The sequence below is a fragment of the Thalassophryne amazonica genome, chromosome 4, assembly GCF_902500255.1.
Source record: "Thalassophryne amazonica chromosome 4, fThaAma1.1, whole genome shotgun sequence".
In the NCBI taxonomy this organism is placed as follows: domain Eukaryota; kingdom Metazoa; phylum Chordata; class Actinopteri; order Batrachoidiformes; family Batrachoididae; genus Thalassophryne; species Thalassophryne amazonica.
Genome location: NC_047106.1, coordinates 38,391,588 through 38,412,816, shown reverse-complemented (window position 1 = coordinate 38,412,816; position 21,229 = coordinate 38,391,588). Strand labels below are relative to the sequence as shown.

Genomic DNA, 21,229 nt, shown 5'->3' with positions numbered 1-21,229 from the left:
TGTGTGTGTGTGTGTGTGTGTGTGTGTGTGTGTGTGTGTGTGTGTGTGTGGTTATGATGGGATGAAAGTACCATTGATCAAACTGTGTCTTACTGTATTAATGCTTGATTTAACTGAACTTAGAGACATATGTAACACTTTAAATCAGCTTGAGACTTTATATTTGCTTGGCAATCAGAAAACAGCTCAACAGTTCTTTCATCACGATTATATTAGTGATGATTAGATTATATTAGTCTCAGAGTGATGCTGAAAAACTAATTCATGCATTTATTTCCTCTAGGCTGGACTATTGTAATTCATTATTATCAGGTTGTCCTAAAAGTTCCCTGAAAAGCCTTCAGTTAATTCAAAATGCTGCAGCTAGAGTACTGACAGGGACTAGAAGGAGAGAGCATATCTCACCCATATTGGCCTCTCTTCATTGGCTTCCTGTTAATTTTAGAATAGAATTTAAAATTCTTCTTCTTACTTATAAGGTTTTGAATAATCAGGTCCCATCATATCTTAGGGACCTCATAGTACCATATCACCCCAATAGAGCGCTTCACTCTCAGACTGCAGGCTTACTTGTAGTTCCTAGGGTTTGTAAGAGTAGAATGGGAGGCAGAGCCTTCAGCTTTCAGGCTCCTCTCCTGTGGAACCAGCTCCCAATTCAGATCAGGGAGACAGGCACCCTCTCTACTTTTAAGATTAGGCTTAAAACTTTCCTTTTTGCTAAAGCTTATAGTTAGGGCTGGATCAGGTGACCCTGAACCATCCCTTAGTTATGCTGCTATAGACTTAGACTGCTGGGGGGTTCCCATGATGCACTGAGTGTTTCTTTCTCTTTTTGCTCTGTATGCACCACTCTGCATTTAATCATTAGTGATTGATCTCTGCTCCCCTCCATAGCATGTCTTTTTCCTGGTTCTCTCCCTCAGCCCCAACCAACAGCAGAAGACTGCCCCTCCCTGAGCTTGGTTCTGCTGGAGGTTTCTTCCTGTTAAAAGGGAGTTTTTCCTTCCCACTGTCGCCAAGTGCTTGCTCACAGGGGGTCGTTTCGACCGTTGGGGTTTTTCCGTAATTATTGTATGGCCTTGCCTTACAATATAAAGTGCCTTGGGGCAACTGTTTGTTGTGATTTGGCGCTATATAAATAAAATTGATTTGATTTGATTTGATATTAATTTGCTTAAAAATAGTCACATGCACAAAAAAGTGCTAAAATTCCACCATTTGGATGCAATTACTCTCAGGATATAATCTACACAATGAGTGTGCGCTCATGATTAGATTTCAACTACAATATGCACTGATACAAAATTTAAAATATACATGTGTCCAAATATACAGCACATCCATCCAAGTATTCACAGTACTGCACTTTGTTCACATTTTTTTATGTTACGGCCTTATTCTAAAGTGGATGAAATTCATTTTTTTTCTTCAAACGTCTACACACAATTCCTCATAATGACAATGTGAAAAAGTTTTTTTTTTTTTGAAAATGTATGAAAAATAAAAAAATAAAAACCCTAAGAAATCACCCTAAGTATTCACAGCCTTTGCCATGAAGTTCAATATTGAGCTCAGGTGCATCCTGTTTCCACTGATCATCCTTGAGATGTTTCTACAGCTTAATTGGAGTCCACTTGGGTAAATTCAGTTGATTGGACATGATTTGGAAAGACACACACCTGTCTACATATAAAGTCCCACAGTTGACAGTGCATATCAGAGCACAAACCAAGCATGAAGTCAAAGGAATTGTCTGTAGACATCTGAGACAGGATTGTCTCAAGGCACAAATCTGGGGAAAAGAACAGAAACATTTCTGCTGCTTTGAGGGTCCTAATCAGCAGAGTGGTCTCCATCATCCATAAATGGAAGGAGTTCAGATCCACCAGCACTCTTCCTAGAGCTGGTCGCCCGTCTAAACTGAGTGATTGGGGGAGAAGGGCCTTAGTCAGGGAGGTGACCAAGAACCCAATGGTCACTCTGTCAGAGCTCCAGGATTCCTCTGTGGAGAGAGGAGAACCTTCCAAAAGGACAGCCACCTCTGCAGCAATCCAACAATGCACCAATCAGGCCTGTATGGTAGAGTGGCCAGATGGAAGCTACTCCTTAGTAAAAGGCACATGACAGCCCGCCTGGAGTTTTAAAAAGGCACCTGAATTATTCTCAGACTATAAGAAACACAATTCTCTGGTCTTATGAGACAAAGATGGAACTGTTTGTCATGAATGCCAGGCGTCATGTTTGGAGGAAACCAGGCACCATCCCTACAGTGAAGCATGGTGGTGGCAGCATCATGCTGTGGGAATGTTTTTCAGTGGCAGGAACTGGGAGACTAGTCAGGATGGAGGCAAAGATGAATGTAGCAATGTACAGAGACATCCTGGATGAAAACCTGCTCCAGAGTGCTCTTGACCTCAGACTAGGCAAAACTGCCCAAAGACAGGTGCTTGTGGCATCATATTCAAGAAGACTTGAGGCTGCCAAAGTTGCATCGACAAAGTATTGAGCAAAGGGTGTGAATACTTATATGTGTGTGGATATTTATGTGAAATGGATTGCATTTATATATGATAAAATGATGAGAGTGTGTAAATATGACCACATCACCCCCATCCTTCGCACTCTGCACTGGCTCCCCATTCACCTCAGTATCGAATTCAAAATCCTACTTCACACCCATCACTGTCTGTATGGTGTAGCCCCCATCTACCTTACCAGACTCTTCAACCTACATATATCAGCTAAAACCTGGTCAGGCCAAATGCACCGCCTGCACCCACCCAGGACTCCGCTCAAGACCATGGGCGACAGGGCCTTCGAGGCTGCTGCTCCCCGTCTGTGGAATGCCCTCCCTGACATCTCTGTGTCTTTTGACTCATTCTGTCACTAGACCAGTGGTGGGCAACTTGTTCCAGAAAGGGCCAAGAGGGTGCAGGTTTTCGTTGCAGACACCGACTCCACCAGGTGATTTCACTGATTAATATCACTTTGAGCAGATGGAATCAGTTAATCAGTTCAAAGCTAAAATACACAAAATGAATAATTAAAGCAAACTTAACATATCATCCATTCAACTATTGTAAAAAGTGAATTTCAAATGAATAAGCAATGTGTACACATACATAATGCATAATAAATTAAATATTGACTTGAAGTGATTAACATTAATTGGTAAATTGTACATAGTTTGTATCAATGATAATCATATTATACTATAAACAATTATACTAACAATTAATTATACTAACAAATTATACTAATAGTCCCTGTATAGGTATTTGTAAATAGAAAGAACCAGGTTCAGCTCCACCACCGTGACCCAGAGCCGGATAAGTGGCAGAAAATGAATAAATGAATATTACTTGCTTGTGTTTTTTTATTTTGTTACACCAAGAAATTTCACTTCAGTTAACAAATACAGTAGTTTAAATCCTAGACTTAGATCCTCCATATAGTACATTTCTTTTTCCAAATAAAGAAAAGGTTCAGTTCTATTTATTTCATTTATATAGCGCCAAATCACAACAAATTTGCCTCAAGGCGCTTCACACAAGAAAGGTCTACCCTTATCAACCATCCTCCCCTATATAGTAAACTAATATACATATTCGATGTATCCATAAACAGTGGCTTACTACTTAATACTTCAAGGCATGGTTGGAGCCTGTTGTTAAATGAATAAACAGTTCTTTGATTGTAAAATAGTCTTATTTAAAGAATAGGTTAGAAATGGTTGGTATGGTAACCAGAGAAAGGACAACAGCCAAAAAATAATGCAGAGAAACTAATATTTAGGTGGTTGCCAAGGTAACCAAGGGACAGTGATGCCGGTAACACGTTACTTAGTAACGCGTTACTCTAATCTGACCACTTTTTTTAGTAACGAGTAATGTAACGCGTTAAGCTTTCAAAAACAGTAATCAGATTAAAGTTACTTCTCCAAGTCACTGTACGTTACTATTATTTTTGCATTGTGGGTTGATAGCAGCATTAAACTTGGTCCGTGGGCAGGAGGTCAGGGCTCGACTGTACTGCCCACTTTAAGCGAGCTGTGAGCTTTTCATCCATGGTTTTTTGCAGCAGGTACAACTTGTCCTCACCTTAAAGGCAACAACAGCACACCTGCACTGAGCTTTACAAAGACATTTTTATGCTTTTTTTCTCCTTTATTTAGAATTCTGAGCTGAGCCGCTCAGTATCTGCTGCTAAAAACAGCTGATCCTCCGTGATGCGTCAACAATTAACACTATTTTCCACTCAAATGCACCTAAACTCTCTTTCTGAGGAGCACATGATGTGAAAACGCAATAAAACTTTCTTACCTGTAAATCTGGTCATGTTTTCTGCATAAATAAATGTTATCCATTCTTTGTGCTCAAATGCCAAAGCAGGGGCGAATCCAGATGGAATGGGGGCGTGGGGCAGGGATGTGCTCCCACCCCCACAACACCCCTAGATGAAGCCTTTTTTTACTACAACTACTAATACTACTTATAATAATAATAATTTCAACAAGTAAAATGTTTAGAGAGAATTTAAATGTTAGAAAGAATTTAATAGTTACATTTATAAACAATGTAGGTTAGAAATTGCAAGTTTTACTGTTACAGTGATGTCAACAGTTAAATATAAGGTCAAGAAAGAGGTCTTTATTTTACTTTTTATAAAACAAGTATTTATTTTCATTGAAGTCAAGAAAGGGTGAGTATAAAGTGAGTTTTGGCAAAACAAGTATCATTGTCATGTTGAGGTGGCAGAGGGTTGTTGTGGGCAGCTGGGGAAAGTAACTAACAAGTAACTAGTAATCTAACTTAGTTACTTTTACAATTGAGTAATCAGTAAAGTAACTAAGTTACTTTTTCAAGGAGTAATCAGTAATCAGTAATTGGATTACTTTTTCAAAGTAACTGTGGCAACACTGCCAAGGGACACATTTCTAAAAATAATGCATAGAAATACCCTGCTTCCAAATACTCAGTATGTACTAACCTGTATGTAGGAAACTACTTCCCACCCATTGCTGTAGTATGTACTAGAACAAAGTGAGCGAGTAATAGGACTACAATTCAGATCCACTACACTACCACCATTCTACCTGTCCTTTGACCCGGATGTTTACAGATGATGCATGTGTTCATACCCACGTACACCGCAAAAAATGCCTACTTTGCAATAACAGACTTTTTGTAATTGATTCCTGGACTTCATTGATGTGTATTTATACAATACCACAGCCCCTTGGACATCAGTACTGTTTTCATGTACAATATGTCTGCTAGCTTCTTTGAATTTTCCAGGAATGTTGTTCTTTTTTAGGTTACCTGGCTCCGTCTGACTCACGGGACAGTGTAGTGTAGTCTGTTTGTACACTACACCCAACAGATTGTGACATACTGCTTTTTACCTCCTATATAGTAAACTAATATACATATTCAGCTGTATCCTGACCTGTAGGTGGTTACCAAGGCAACCAAAAGCCATTCCTAAGAAATACTGCAGAAAAATTAGCTTTTAGGTGATTGCCAAGTGCCTTTTGTTACTGCTCAGTAAAAACCCCAACAGATCAGGATAAATGATGGCTCATTTACAAGCTTTTGAGGAGAATACATAATCAAAAGATAGTATTAATTATTGTCACTGACCTTCTGGTTGGGGCTAATTGTCTGAGTTATTATACATGCAACATTACCAGTATCAGTACCACCATGCTAAGGAGGAGTTCTCTGCACAGTGCACAGTCCCGACCAATAGGACATTTAAAATATGATTTTATATATATGTATTTTCCCCCATAAACTGCGATCTTCATTAATGACGAAAATCATTTATCTGTGGTTTTGGCAAACAGAGTGCTGTCCTACGACATGCTGACTTTATTTGTCCACTCTTATTGAGACCAGTATCAAGTTGCACGGGCTTGTTCCCCCTGGTGGGAAGATCCACCATTCTTCATTAAATAATTAGCCTTATACTCGGTACTGAAACCACCTGACAGGTGCAATGGGACTGTAATTTTTCCCGGCTCTTTATGTACTTTACTGCCCCTTACAAAGAACCACATCGATACATTCCTCATTTTGAATTTATTGAAGGTCACGCTGAAAACCAGGCCTGGGTCCTCACAGGTGGCGGCCATTTTGTGAAGGACCCAGAGGATGCCTCGCACAGCACTTTTATACAATGTGGGTGTTACAGTGGGTGTGGTTTAGTCTCACACTTCTAATGTTACTGGCTCTCACCAACAGGGGGAGCTCTCCCTGTATCTGAAACTTGCACATGCCTGATAGAAGTGAAACGTAACTCAGATCTCAGACTTCCAATCAAATAACAAAGGCAAATACTTGATCACTAACATAAAATAAGGAATTAGCACAGATATTATCTAACAGCACTACCTGATCTGAGGGTCTGTGTCAACAGCAACAACAGAGGTTGAATTCATACAGAAACACTGCCAACATATTCAGGGCAGCAACACATTGCATAATCAAACGTAAATCTATAAATGGCTCAAGGGTGAGTGAAATCTATCCAGCTGTCAGACAATCACACTTCAGCTCGGACACCTATTGATTTCCTTTACTTGGAGACAAGCGGTTTTACACAAGCACGAAAGCCGGCAAAGCCCAGAATATTTCTAATGATCTTCCTGAGCATCTCATCACCTTGGTAACCAGCACCACTGTGTGCATGCCGGCACACTGCAAGGTAGCCATGGCAACAACAGGCGATGGGGGTAGTTAGGTATAGAGAGTGGAGACAGACAGAAAGACAATAGAGAGTGAGATAAAAATAGGCGGTTAATTAGGTGGAGGAGCTCAACGGCGCAGGAGGAGGATTAAAGAATGAGAGAAACGGCGGCGCTACAGGTGGATGAGCGTGACCTGGTTTTGGACTAAACTTTCACGTATCTACAGAATCACTGACATTCAAACACTAAAATGTGTCTCGCTTTCTGAACAATGATATGCTCTCCACATATGAGTCAGCGTCCACGACACAAACTGTAGTCCTCAATGGAACCTATCAGTTAGTGGTTCAGCATCACAGATGACCAATCATATTCCATCCTGCAGCCAAAGCTGACAGAAGGACACAGAGACAGTAACAGGGGAGGCTGTTACAGAGACACTCTTCTGTATTCTGTTTTAGAAGTAAGCTGCTAAGTGTTACTGGCAGTCAATAAACTAAGCAACTGACAGATGCATTATCACCTGCTTAGCTGAGGTTTAATTACTCTGAAGTAATTCATGATGATGTGGTTACTAATCAGTTACCTGTTGCGCCGTGGAGCATGCCTTCAATGCTACATGTGCTAAAAGTCCAAATATTGCTTCAGCAGTGCAGCAAAATTTGATTAATCAACATCCTTGATCACTTCCGAATCCAACGTTGTCAAATGCTGCTGTTGTAATTAGTGGTCTACATGTTTTGTTTTGTTTTTCTATCAGTACAAAAATGAATATTATTTCAGTTGGACACACATATTTATCCATTTAGTTTTTATTAAAGCTACACTGTGTAGAATTTAGTGGTGTTTATTAGCAAAAATGGAATATAGCATTAAGAACCATGTGTTCATTAGTGCATAATTACAATGTGTTTCCATCAGTTTAGAATGAGCCCCTCATTTCAACATGGACGTGGGCCCCCTCACGGAAATCACCATGCTGCACTGCCATGTTGGTACAGTAACATAATTACTCCATGTTTTGCATTTTACAATGTAGCAGGAAAAGTGAAGAAAGAAGAAAGAAATTACTGGTTGCTCCCCCATACTTCTGGTTGCTAGTACAGCCCGACCAATATATCAATTGGCCGATGATATTGGACATCATTTTTATATATACGAGGGCTGTCAATAAAGTAACGGTCCTTTTTATTTTTTTCAAAAACTATATGGATTTCATTCATATGTTTTTACGTCAGACATGCTTGAACCCTCGTGCGCATGCGTGAGTTTTTCCACGCCTGTCGGTGACGTCATTCGCCTGTGAGCACTCCTTGTGGGAGGAGTCGTCCAGCCCCTCGTCGGAATTCCTTTGTCTGAGAAGTTGCTGAGAGACTGGCGCGTTGTTTGATCAAAATTTTTCTAAACCTGTGAGACACATCGAAGTGGACACGGTTCGAAAAATTAAGCTGGTTTTCAGTGAAAATTTTAACGGCTGATGAGAGATTTTGAGGTGATTCTGTCGCTTTAAGGACTTCCCACGGAGCGAGACGTCGCTCAGCGCTCTCAGCCGCCGTCATCAGCCTGTTCAAGCTGAAAACCTCCACATTTCAGGCTCTATTGATCCAGGACGTCGTGAGAGAACAGAGAAGTTTCAGAAGAAGTCGGTTTCAGCATTTTATCCAGATATTCCACTGTTAAAGGAGATTTTTTTAATGAAAGACGTGCGGACGGGTCCGCGCGTCGGGACGCAGCCGCCGCGACGCTTTGCCACAGGAAAAACACCTCTGTTGAAAGCCTTAAGGACAAGTTGGAACATGTCCTGCCTGTTAAACAATTTCTCATATACTCACTCCACTGAAAGCCATCAAAAGCCGCCTGGATTTTACAAATGGTTATCAACACGGAGGTGTTTTTCCTGTGCCGCCGCACCGCGTCGGCTGCGTCCCGACGCGCGGATCCGTCCGCACGTCTTTCATTAAAAAAATCTCCTTTAACAGTGGAATATCCGGATAAAATGCTGAAACCGACTTCTTCTGAAACTTCTCTGTTCTCTCACGACGTCCTGGATCAATAGAGCCTGAAATGTGGAGGTTTTCAGCTTGAACAGGCTGACGACGGCGGCTGAGAGCGCTGCGTGACGTCTCGCACCGTGGGAAGTCCTTAAAGCGACAGTATCACCTCAAAATCTCTCATCAGCCGTTAAAATTTTCACTGAAAACCATCTTAATTTTTCGAACCATGTCCACTTCGATGTGTCTCACAGGTTTAGAAAAAATTTTGATCAAACAACGCGCCAGTCTCTCAGCAACTTCTCAGACAAAGGAATTCCGACGAGGGGCTGGACGACTCCTCCCACAAGGAGTGCTCACAGGTGAATGACGTCACCGACAGGCGTGGAAAAACTCACGCATGTGCACGAGGGTTCAAGCATGTCTGACGTAAAAACATATGAATGAAATCCATATAGTTTTTGAAAAAAATAAAAAGGACCCTTACTTTATTGACAGCCCTCGTATATTTTTAATTTAACCTTTATCTAACCAGGTTAGTCTCATTGAGCTCGAGATCTCTTTTACAAGGGATACCTGGCCAAGAGAGCAGCAGCATGGTTACATTAAAAATAATAAAAAGCAGAATAAAATTAACAACATTAAAACTTGGTCAATAAAACACTTGCACAAAGATGAGGCAGACTGCAATGATTTCACCAGAGCTTTAAACTCATTCAATGTAACCAGGGCTTGAAGTCGAAGCTCAGATTGTAATACTTCCAAGCATTAGGTGCTGAAAACCTAAAGGGGTTTTTGCCAGTTCAGTTCTTACTTTGGGGACAACAAAGTGTAAAGAATCCATACACCAGAGATTGTGACATCCATGTCTCCTTGTGAAAAGAGAAGACAAATTCAAAGGAGGCACTGGGCACATAAAGAAGTCTATTTACCTTTAGAATAAAGTGGAGAGTAAAAGAACCACAGATACTAATAAATCTCAGTGCCCCATGATAAACACTATCCAGCATAGAAAGACAATGTGCAGAAGCAGTTATGTATAACACATTGCAATAGTCAGTAACCGGTTATGAGCCTTTCATGCATATCTGTATTGGGGTTATTTTTGCCCATATGAAAACCTTGTTTTACTGCATAAACAATAAACTTTGGTTGTTCGAAAAGGTGTCATTAAAGGCACACGTGCATGTTTGCATGTATATATGTATGTATGTGCATGGATATGTGCATGGATATATATACACACGCACGTGTATGTGTGTATATATGTATGCCTGTGTGTGCATATGTAGATATGTACAAGTAAGATGTGTATTTTAATTTTATTATCTTATTTCTGTATGCTGTTTTATTTGTATATTAGATTATGCATAACATGCAATACCTGGCTGAATTTTCCATAGGCATGCAAGCATTGTACCGTTTGTTGTATTATTTATTGATTTCTTGAAACAGAAATGTCTGCAGAGCATTTGAAGTCCAAGACAAATTGCCTCTTGGGGACAATAAAGTGTGTCGTATTGTATCATTACATAGTTTGTCCAGAAGACAGTGATCTGACAGCATTATGTGAAATACTGTCAAGCATGGCTGGAACCCCATCACCCCTTGGTCACATTAGCTACAGGACCTAATGACTAAATAAGCCAGGTTAAAAAGAGTGTGTTGTATGTTTAGGTGTTCATTATGACAGTAGGTTTCCAAACACGTTACAGCACAAGTATATGTTTTAATTTATTATTTCTTAGTATTATCATTTACTATTCAGATGTGTGCAACAATCAGTCAATACGTTTACCAACATATTTACAATGCAAAAAAAGATGTGTTTCTGTTTCACTGCATTTTGTATGAAAAACATGTTTATTTTCTTAATTCATTTTATGATTCTATATATTTTGTTGTATTTGCATTTTGTTCCTATTTATAGTTCCTTATAATAAAGTTCATGTTTACATTTCTTTGTCATAAGGGTTTGATTACTTCCCAATATCAATATCGTATCACACCACCCAAAATCCATTTGGGTTGGGCTCTAGTTGTTAGTGTAGGCTAACTAGTTTGAGAAGCCTTATTTTTGTGAAATGGAGACTCATACACATTGCTAATTACATGAGAAGGCAAGAGAGCATGAATCTCTGTTGCCAAAGAAGCAAAGACATGAAGGGAAACAAAGTCATAACCAGTGATGCCGGTAACACATTACTTAGTAATGTGTTACTCTAATCAAACCACTTTTTTTTGTAACAAGTAATCTAACGCGTTAATCTTTCCAAATCAGTAATCAGATTAAAGTTACTTCTCCAAGTTACTGTGCGTTACTATTATTTTTGCATCGCGGGTCAATAGCAGCATTAAACGTGGTCCGTGGGCAGGAGGTCGGGGTTCGACTGAACTGCTCGCTTTTCATCCGCGGTTTTCTGCAGCAGCTACGACTTGTCCTCACCTCTTAAAGCACGGTGACAACAGCATACCTGCACTGAGCTTTACAAAGACATTTTTATGCTTTTTTTCTCCTTTATTAAGAATTCTGAGCTGAGCCACTCCGTATCTGCTCGTTAAAATCAGCTGATCCTCTGTAACGCGTCAACAACTAACACTATTTTCCACTCAAATACACCTAAACTCTCTTTCTGAGGACCACATGATGTGAAAATGCAATAAAAATTTCTTACCTGTAAATTTGGTCATGTTTTCTGCATAAATAAATGTTATCCATTCTTTGTGCTCAAACACCAAAGCAGGTGCGAATCCAGATGGAATGGGGACGTGGGGCAAGGATGTGCCCCCCCCCCCCCACAACACCGCTAGATTAAAGGTCCAGTTTTGAAGCCTTTTTTTACTACAACTACTAATACTACCTATAATAATAATAATTCTGACAAGTAAAATGTTTAGAGAGCATTTAAATGTTAGAAAAATGTTAGAAAGAATTTAATAGTTACATTTATAAACAATGTAGGTTAGAAGTTTTACTGTTACAGTGCTGTCAACAGTTAAATATGAGGTCAAGAAAGAGGTCTTTATTTTACTTTTTATAAAACAAGTATTTATTTTCATTGAAGTCAAGAAAGGGTGACTATAAAGTGAGTTTTGGCAAAACAGGTATCATTGTCATGTTGAGGTGGCAGAGGGTTGTTGTCGACAGCTGGGGAAAGTAACTAAAAAAGTAACTATTAATCTAACTTAGTTACTTTTACAATTGAGTAATCAGTAATCAGTAATTGGATTACTTTTTCAAAGTAACTGTGGCAACACTGGTCATAACAGCGTACAGTCTGCAGCCTCACCACTTGATCACACTGAATCATATGCACTGGAGCTTTTTTTTTTTAATTATTGATTTCTTCCAGGGGGGAAAAGAAAGGAGACAACTCAGACAGTACAGCATTGGGTTTTCCATCCATCCATTTTCTGAGCCCACTTATCCCAGTTAAGGGTCTGCATGGACTTTAAAACAATCAAATTCACTGACAAAATATCTTGACACAGTTTCATAAAATTAGACATTTTCTTATGTTAGCATTGCGCAAGAAATCTGATCTTGACCTCCGACACTGATCATTATATATATATATATAATTTTTTTTTTATTTAATTTTATTATTTTTACGTTATTTTCGCATATACGCACACGTAGTTCGGCGGGTTAAGTCACTGTTATAGTCACTCCGCTCTGGTCGTCACCACAGCAACGTGCAAATCAGTTGGCGCAGATCAGCTGTGTTTTGACAGGTGAATGACAGAAACGTGATAAAACATGGATTTCCAAGTGAATTTTAATATTTTTGACCAAAATAAAACGTTTGAGGAATGGAAAGAGGAGGAGAGCAGACGAGAAGAACAGCAAAAGCAACAGCGTAAAGATTTAACATCGGATGAACTGGACAAGATTAAAGATGGGAAAGAAGAAGAGAACGGTTCTATCCTTGCGGGCTCCGCATCAAAACAGCGAGCGTAGTTTCTGGACCTGTTGGCCGCAGCTCGACACAGCAGAGAGTGGGGCGGAGTGAGTGGCCCGCTGCGGCGTGAGCCATAGACTTGGTAAGTGCATCGGAGACAAAATATCTTGAGACTGGTATAAAATAGTCCCAAATATTCACACATTTTTATTAACTTCTGTTAACTTAAATAAATATTTGTGTGTTAGCTCACTGTGTGGGACCATGGTATAAGCAGATTAAACAACTCGAAGCCATGCATTATACGGTTTGAATGCACTTCGCTGAGTGTTTTAGACTCCGCGTCGTGCATTCAAACCGTACAACGCACGGCTTCTCGTTGTTTAATCTTTACATTTATGTACCGTATTTTCCGCACAATAAGGCGCAGCTAAAAGCCTTACGTTTTCACAAAAATCGGCCGTGCGCCCTATAATCCGGTGCGCCTTATGTGCGCACTGAATTCCAAAATCTGTAAAAACGACCGACGTTGTCTTTGACCGTCGGAATATCAGACCATTTCCCGCTGACACAGGGACGTAATACATAAAGTACGTATGCTGGCAGCGTAGAGTACGTACCCTGGCAGCGATAAACCAATTGGAGAACATTAAGTAATACGTAAAGTACGTACGCTGGTAGCGTAGAGTACGTACGCTGCCAGCGATAAACCAATCAGGGAAGAGTCCGTGAGTCCATGGTACGTACACTTACCTCCGCCACTCCTCCGGTAGTTACCGTATACTACAGGTATCCTGCAAAACAACATTTGTGTGTCTAAGGACCCCCGAAAATGGAGCCAGTGAAGAGACATGCTTACGAGGCACAATTCAAACTGCAGGCTATCAGTTACGCGGTTGTTCATGGGAATAGAGCAGCTGCGAGAGGAAACAAGAAAATGAACTGCGCCAAGTTAAAAAGACCAAATGGAGTTTCTGCGGAAACAAAGCGAGATGGCCACAGCTAGAAGACCAACTCGAGCAATGGGTCATTGAACAAAGAACAGCCGGGAGAAGTGTCACTACAGTCACCATTCAGCTGAAGGCAAAAACGACAGTGATGATGAGAGGGAAGATGAGTGGTAACCTGGCGTGTTTGATGGCGAAATTGCCCAGCTGTTCAATTCAGACACAGAAGATGAGGACTTGGATGGATTTGTGACAGAACCATAATAAAAAATAATGTGAGTACCATATTGTTGAATACCGGTAGTTCAAAGTTGTTAAAAAGTTCAAATAAACTCACCGTTTTGTTTCCGTGACCCTTTTTTTTTTGTAGACTATATGTTTTAGCGTGCGCCTTTTGTCAGGGTTAAGTACCCGCTAATTGATGCCGTGCCTTATAATCCGGTGCGCCTTTTGTAAGGGTTGAGTACCCGCCAATTGAGGGCGCGCCTTATAATCCAGTGCGCCTTATGGTGCAGAAAATACAGTATATACGAGGTCTGTCAATAAAGTATAGGTCCTTTTTATTTTTTTCAAAAACTATATGGATTTCATTCATATGTTTTTACGTCAGACATGCTTGAACCCTCGTGCGCATGCGTGAGTTTTTCCACGCCTGTCGGTGACGTCATTCGCCTGTGAGCACTCCTTGTGGGAGTAGTCATCCAGCCCCTCGTCGGAATTCCTTTGTCTGAGAAGTTGCTGAGACTGGCACTTTGTTTGATCAAAATTTTTTCTAAACCTGTGAGACACATCGAAGTGGACACGGTTCGAAAAATTAAGCTGGTTTTCAGTGAAAATTTTAACGGCTGATGAGAGATTTTGAGGTGACACTGTCGCTTTAAGGACTTCCCACGGTGCGAGACGTCATGCAGCGCTCCCAGGCGCCATCGTCAGCCTGTTTCAAGCTGAAAACCTCCACATTTCAGCCTCTATTGATCCAGGACATCGTGAGAGAACAGAGAAGTTTCAGAAGAAGTCGGTTTCAGCATTTTATTCGGATATTCCACTGTTAAAGGAGATTTTTTTTAATGAAAGACGTGCGGACGGATTGCAGCATCGGCTCGCAGCCGCCGCGACGCTCTGCCACAGGAAAAACACCTCTGTTGGAAGCCTTAAGGACAAGTTGGAACATGTCCAGCTGTTAAACAATTTCTCATATACTCACTCCACTGAAAGCCATCAAAAGCCACCTGGATTTTACAAATGGTTATCAACAAGGAGGTGTTTTTCCTGTGCCGCCACACTGCGTCGGCTGCGTCCCGATGCGCGGACCCGTCCGCACGTCTTTCATTAAAAAAATCTCCTTTTACAGTGGAATATCCGGATAAAATGCTGAAACCGACTTCTTCTGAAACTTCTCTGTTCTCTCACGACGTCCTGGATCAATAAAGCCTGAAATGTGGAGGTTTTAAGCTTGAAACAGGCTGATGACACCGCCTGAGAGCGCTGCGCGACGTCTCGCACCATGAAAAGTCCTTAAAGCGACAGAATCACCTCAAAATCTCTCATCAGCTGTTAAAATTTTCACTGAAGACCAGCTTAATTTTTCGAACCATGTCCACTTCGATGTGTCTCACAGGTTTAGAAAAAATTTTGATCAAACAAAGCGCCAGTCTCTCAGCAACTTCTCAGACAAAGGAATTCCGACGAGGGGCTGGACGACTCCTCCCACAAGGAGTGCTCACAGGCGAATGACGTCACCGACAGGCGTGGAAAAACTCACGCATGCGCACGAGGGTTCAAGCATGTCTGACGTAAAAACATATGAATGAAATCCATATAGTTTTAGAAAAAAATAAAAAGGACCTATACTTTACGGACAGCCCTCGTATATATATATATATATATATATATATATATATATATATATATATATATGTGAATTTAAGTTCTGGGACATGCAATATAGACTTGCTATTTGGGTGCAGTTAAATATGTATTTTGTTGTACCTGGGAGGAGTTGCAGTGCCAGTTGTATACATCTGCAGCTAGAGTTTAGGTTTAGTGGGTTCCGTTACCCAGCAGCCTCCTAAGTAGGAAGTGGGGTGTGCAGCATGTTCAGACGCTGCACTTTGGGGTGTGTTCTGGGGTATTGTTTGTTTCTGTTTAATGTCACACTACCAGTTTTATTGTTTGCTATGTCAGCCACGACTCTATGTTTTCTTTATGCTTTAAATGCAGAATGATTCTGCATCCAGGTCAGGTGTAAGTCCTATTGTTGTATGGCTGGGGGGCCTGGCTGCCTTTTTGTTTCTGTCTTTTGTTTTTCCTTCCAGGTGGCTTGCATTTGGGACTGAGTGGCTGTGTAGCTGAGTTTATCAGGACCTCACCCTGATCACCTGCGGCTCGTCAGGACTCACAGCTGTGGTGCATCTACATGGATTGGAACATGGTGGCATTTAAGACTGGAGTACACAGTGTGTATTTGCCAGAGACTCGACCTTGTGACCAGACGGGTGAGATCGTCGTCTCGAGAGCCATCTCATCATCAGTGGATGCAGAGAACGTCCAGGTTTGATGCATGGTCTGTGAAAGAGGAGGGGGTGAGGTCTCACGCTCGTCAGCACACTTCCTGAGGTACGTTAGATTTTGTGACTAACATTTATACAGTCAGTAAATGTGGTGTCCCTCACACCTTATTATATTGAGCTGTATGTTGGTCGTGTAATCAGCTTCCACTGCTGTGGAGTTTTGTGAACTGGATGTTCCATGCCTGCAGGGTGGGAAGCTGATTAGTAATTAAGCCAGGAAGTGTTTGCTGTTTGTGCACCTTTGAGCGTTCTCTCTGTGTGTTGAGTGTGGACTCACATAATGATTCCTTCTTTCACAGACTCGGTTTGTCGCGGCCACCTGGGGGGTGTCGGCGGGGTCCTTGGGTCCGAACCAGTTCTGGCAAACGCTGGTCGGTTCTCCGGGCTGCGTCCGACACATAACACCTATCACACTAACCTCTTGGAACTGTAGAGGCCTTGGAAGTGCCTTTAAGAGAGCTAAGGTATTCACTCATTTAAAGTCACTGTCATCAGACATAATCTTCTTACAGGAAACCCATATTAGACCGACAGAACAGCGGAAGTTGAAATATATCTGGGTTTCACAGGTTTACCAATCTACATTTTGCTCTAAGGCAAGAGGGGTTGCTATACTTATCTGTAAAACCATCCCATTTTTATTCAAATCCATGACCTGCGATCCAGGTGGGAGGTATCTGCTTGTCACTGATACAATAAATTCTCTCCCATTAGCCCTGTTAAAAATTTATGCTCCCAACTTTGATTGCCCAGACTTTTATTGCAGAGTCTTTAATCTGGTATCAGAGTACAATAACTGCAATTTTATTATTGGTGGTGATTTGAATTGCTACCTAGATCCCGAACTTCATAGGTCAAAACTGCCACCCCCCTAAAATCTGTTTCAACTCTGATTAATCTTATGGAAACACTTGACCTGGTTGATGTTTGGAGGCACTAGTACACCTAAGAAAAACAGTATTCCTCCTTCTCTGCTGTTCATTGTAGTTTCTCCAGATTAGATTATTTCCTAGTTAATTCTAACTTAATTTCAAACGTTATTAGTTCAGCCTATCACAGCATTTTAGTTTCGGATCATGCTCCACTCACTGTTAAGATTTATTTAGGTCAGCCTATGCAGATAAGATCTATGCAGATATGCTGGAGGTTTCTTCCTGTTAAAAGGGAGTTTTTCCTTCCCACTGTAGCCAAGTGCTTGCTCACAGGGGGTCGTTTTGACCGTTGGGGTTTTACATAATTATTGTATGGCCTTGCCTTACAATATAAAGCGCCTTGGGGCAACTGTTTGTTGTGATTTGGCGCTATATAAAAAATTGATTGATTGAAAGATAAGTCTTTCTGTGAATATATGAATGCAAAGATTTCCGATTTTTTACTTACCAGTGATAATAACACAGTTTCAGACTCAGTACTGTGGGAAACGTTTAAAGCTGTAATGAGGGGTAATGTAATTTCTTTTCAATCTTCAAGAAAGAGAGCAAGGTTAATGCATTTGTTTGCCATTGAGTCAGAGCTATCCACATTAGAAGACACATACCAGCAATCTAAATTGCCAGAAACCCTTGATTCAATTTTAAAAATAAAAATGGAATACAATAAAATACTCTGAGACCAGGTTATTAACCACATTCAGAAACTTAAACAGGGGCACTTTGAGTTAGGTGATAAGGCTGACAAGCTACTTTCAAGACAACTAAAAGGTGCACAGGCTGAAAGAGCTATCCATAAGATATCTTCTCCCACTGGAGAACTAATAACCAACCCAAAGCAAATTAATGAAAGATTTGCCAATCACTTTATCCAACTGTACGCCTCAGTATCCAATTCAACTGAGAGTGATATTGCAGGTTTCTTTAATACATTACAAATTCCTACTCTTGATGAGGCTGCCTGACTAGAAATGGATGCAGACTTTACTTTAGAAGAAATTAAGGCAGCTATTCGTTCGTTCCCTAGTGGTAAGGCGTGTGGTCCAGATGGCTTCGAAATCGAGTTCTATAAGGCCAATATAGAGATAGTTGCACCGCTTTTACTAAGGATGGTCAAGTGCTCTTTAGATAATGGTATTTTTCCCAAAACCATTTATGATGCACACATTTGTCTACTCTTAAAAAAGATAAGGACAGCTGTGTGGAGAAAAGATTATGTTGTTTTGCCCCTGTCTTAAAGTAACCCTAATGATGTACTTGTTATTATTACACTGATTGCACAACTTTGTTTTTGTAGCCACTAACGACTGGGAGTGAAGCATGCTGGGGTCATTCTGAACTGGGAGTGAAGAGCTGGGGTTATTATGTTTTTGCAAGAGGAAATACCTTTTTGATGCCTGTTGATTAAAGGAATTATGTGCGCCAGAGAGTTTGAGATGGCCACTCACCCTCCCTTCGCGCACACACTAGAAAAGAGGGGGCAGAGCCATGCTCCGATAGAGTCTGCTGCGGGGTCGTACGAACGCCCAGCCGGTTGACAAGCGCACTCTACCGAAAGGTGTTGGCTCTCCACCTTAAAGGCGTCACGGTAAGAGAGAAAGAGATATTTTATGCGCTGCAACCACTTGTGTTTGATGTAACTGCTTTTGTGGGGAATAAATATACGCCTGTTTGTTCTAGCAAAATGCAGTCTGTGTGATCATTTCTGTGTGCCGATCTGACCGAACCTTGTTTCAAAACAACAGCACTAATGTGACTTCATATCGTCCTCTGAGTTTGTTAAATAGTGATCAAAAGATTATTGCTAAAGTCTTGACTAATCGATTAAATAAACATTTAAACAAACGTATTCACCACACAGGTTCCCCTTCTCTAATACGTGATGTCTGCTAAATATTATGTATTCAACCAATCTACCAAACTCTGCCATCATTTCTCTAGATGCACAACAAGCTTTTGACCAAATAGAATGGAGGTATATGTTTGCAGCTCTAAAAGAATTTGGTTTCGGTGAAAAATTCATATATATTTTAAAAATGCTCTATGCCTGTCCTAAATGCTCTGTTCTTACTAACCATGAGCAGTCTCCTCCATTTTTGTTACATCGTGGTACCAGACAGGGATGCAGCCTTTCTCCTATGCTTTTTGCCTTAGCGCTTGAGCCTCTCGCTATCTCCGTGAGAATGAACCCTCAAATTACAGGACTACGGTGTGGTTCCTCTGACTCTGTCATAAGTTTGTACGCAGATGATGTCATCTTAACTCTGTCTGATGCTACAGCATCTGTCCTCCCCCTCATTAATCTAATCAAGAACTTTGGCCAGCTCTCCGGGTTTACAATCAATTGGGGTAAAAATTTACTCATGCCCCTCTTTGATGGTCTTGACTCAAGCTTCCTCCACAGTTTCCCCTCCAAAATCTCCAAAGAAAATTTAGTCTATCTAGGAATTAATATACCCAGAAATCCTAAATGTCTTTTTAGGCTTAACTACCTACATCAGATTGATAAACTAAAAACCAGGATAGAGAAATGGAAACTCCTCCCTCTTTCCCTTATAGGGCGAATCAACATAATTAAGATGGTTGTGCTTCCCAAATTCATCTACATTTTTCAAAATGTCCCAATCTTCCTTAGGTCTTCCTTTTTCAAAACAATTGCCTCGGTTATAATACCTTTTTACTAAACCACCTCGTATCTCCATATCACATTTACAAAAGCCCGCAGGTGAGGGTGGACTGGGCCTGCCTATTTTTTGTCATTATTACTGGGCATGTAATGTTAGGGCATGGATTTTTTGGAGTCATGTTCCAGCCAGAGCAAACCAGGTCACCTCTTCTTCTCCTATCTGGCCAACATTTGAATCTGATAACGCTTTATCTCTCACAGAAGCGTCACTGTCTGCTGTCTTGTTTTCTAACTTAAATATACCTCCAAAAAAGTTAAAGAGTGATTTCGCTCTCCGCAACTCTCTCAAGATCCTTAAACGAATCGGGGTGTGCTGGGCCTCGGGACATCAATCTACAGTAGTGTTCAGAATAATAGTAGTGCTATGTGACTAAAAAGATTAATCCAGGTTTTGAGTATATTTCTTATTGTTACATGGGAAACAAGGTACCAGTAGATTCAGTAGATTCTCACAAATCCAACAAGACCAAGCATTCATGATATGCACACTCTTAAGGCTATGAAATTGGGCTATTAGTAAAAAAAAAAGTAGAAAAGGGGGTGTTCACAGTAATAGTAGTGTGGCATTCAGTCAGTGAGTTCATCAATTTTGTGGAACAAACAGGTGTGAATCAGGTGTCCCCTATTTAAGGATGAAGCCAGCACCTGTTGAACATGCTTTTCTCTTTGAAAGCCTGAGGAAAATGGGACATTCAAGACATTGTTCAGAAGAACAGCGTAGTTTGATTAAAAAGTTGATTGGAGAGGGGGAAACTTATACGCAGGTGCAAAAACGTATAGGCTGTTCATCTACAATGATCTCCAATACTTTAAAATGGACAAAAAAAACCAGAGACGCATGGAAGAAAACGGATAACAACCATCAAAATGGAGAGAAGAAAAACAAGAATGGCAAAGGCTCACCCACTGATCAGCTCCAGGATGATCAAAGACAGTCTGGAGTTACCTGTAAGTGCTGTGACAGTTAGAAGATGCCTGTGTGAAGCTAATTTATTTGCAAGAATCCCCCGCAAAGTCCCTCTGTTAAATAAAAGACATGTGCAGAAGAGGTTACAATTTGCCAAAGAACACATCAACTGGCCTAAAGAGAAATGGAGGAAAAGTTTGTGGACTGATGAGAGTAAAACTGTTCTTTTTGGGTCCAAGGGCCGCAGACAGTTTGTGAGACGACCTCCAAACTCTGAATTCAAGCCACAGTTCACAGTGAAGACAATGAAGCATGGTGGTGCAAGCATCATGATATGGGCATGTTTCTCCTACTATGGTGTTGGGCCTATATATCGCATACCAGGTATCATGGATCAGTTTGGATATGTCAAAATACTTGAAGAGGTCATGTTGCCTTATGCTGAAGAGGACATGCCCTTGAAATGGGTGTTTCAACAAAACAATGACCCCAAGCACACTAGTAAACGAGCAAAATCTTGGTTCCAAACCAACAAAATTAATGCCTCGCAGATGTGAAGAAATCATGAAAAACTGTGGTTATACAACTAAATACTAGTTTAGTGAT

The 21,229-nt window shown here is 40.7% G+C and overlaps 1 protein-coding gene and 1 long non-coding RNA gene across 2 annotated transcripts in view; both read right to left on the bottom strand.

Annotated features, from left to right (window-relative positions):
* gucy1a2 (guanylate cyclase 1, soluble, alpha 2) overlaps positions 1-21,229 on the bottom strand; it is a 269,867-nt gene that overhangs the window by 6,769 nt on the left and 241,869 nt on the right. The window lies entirely within an intron of this gene.
* On the bottom strand, positions 15,703-16,886 carry LOC117509670. Its single transcript, XR_004560467.1, has 2 exons — positions 16,507-16,886; positions 15,703-15,782 (listed from the first exon to the last, which is right to left on the bottom strand). It is a non-coding gene; the product is annotated as an uncharacterized LOC117509670 (long non-coding RNA).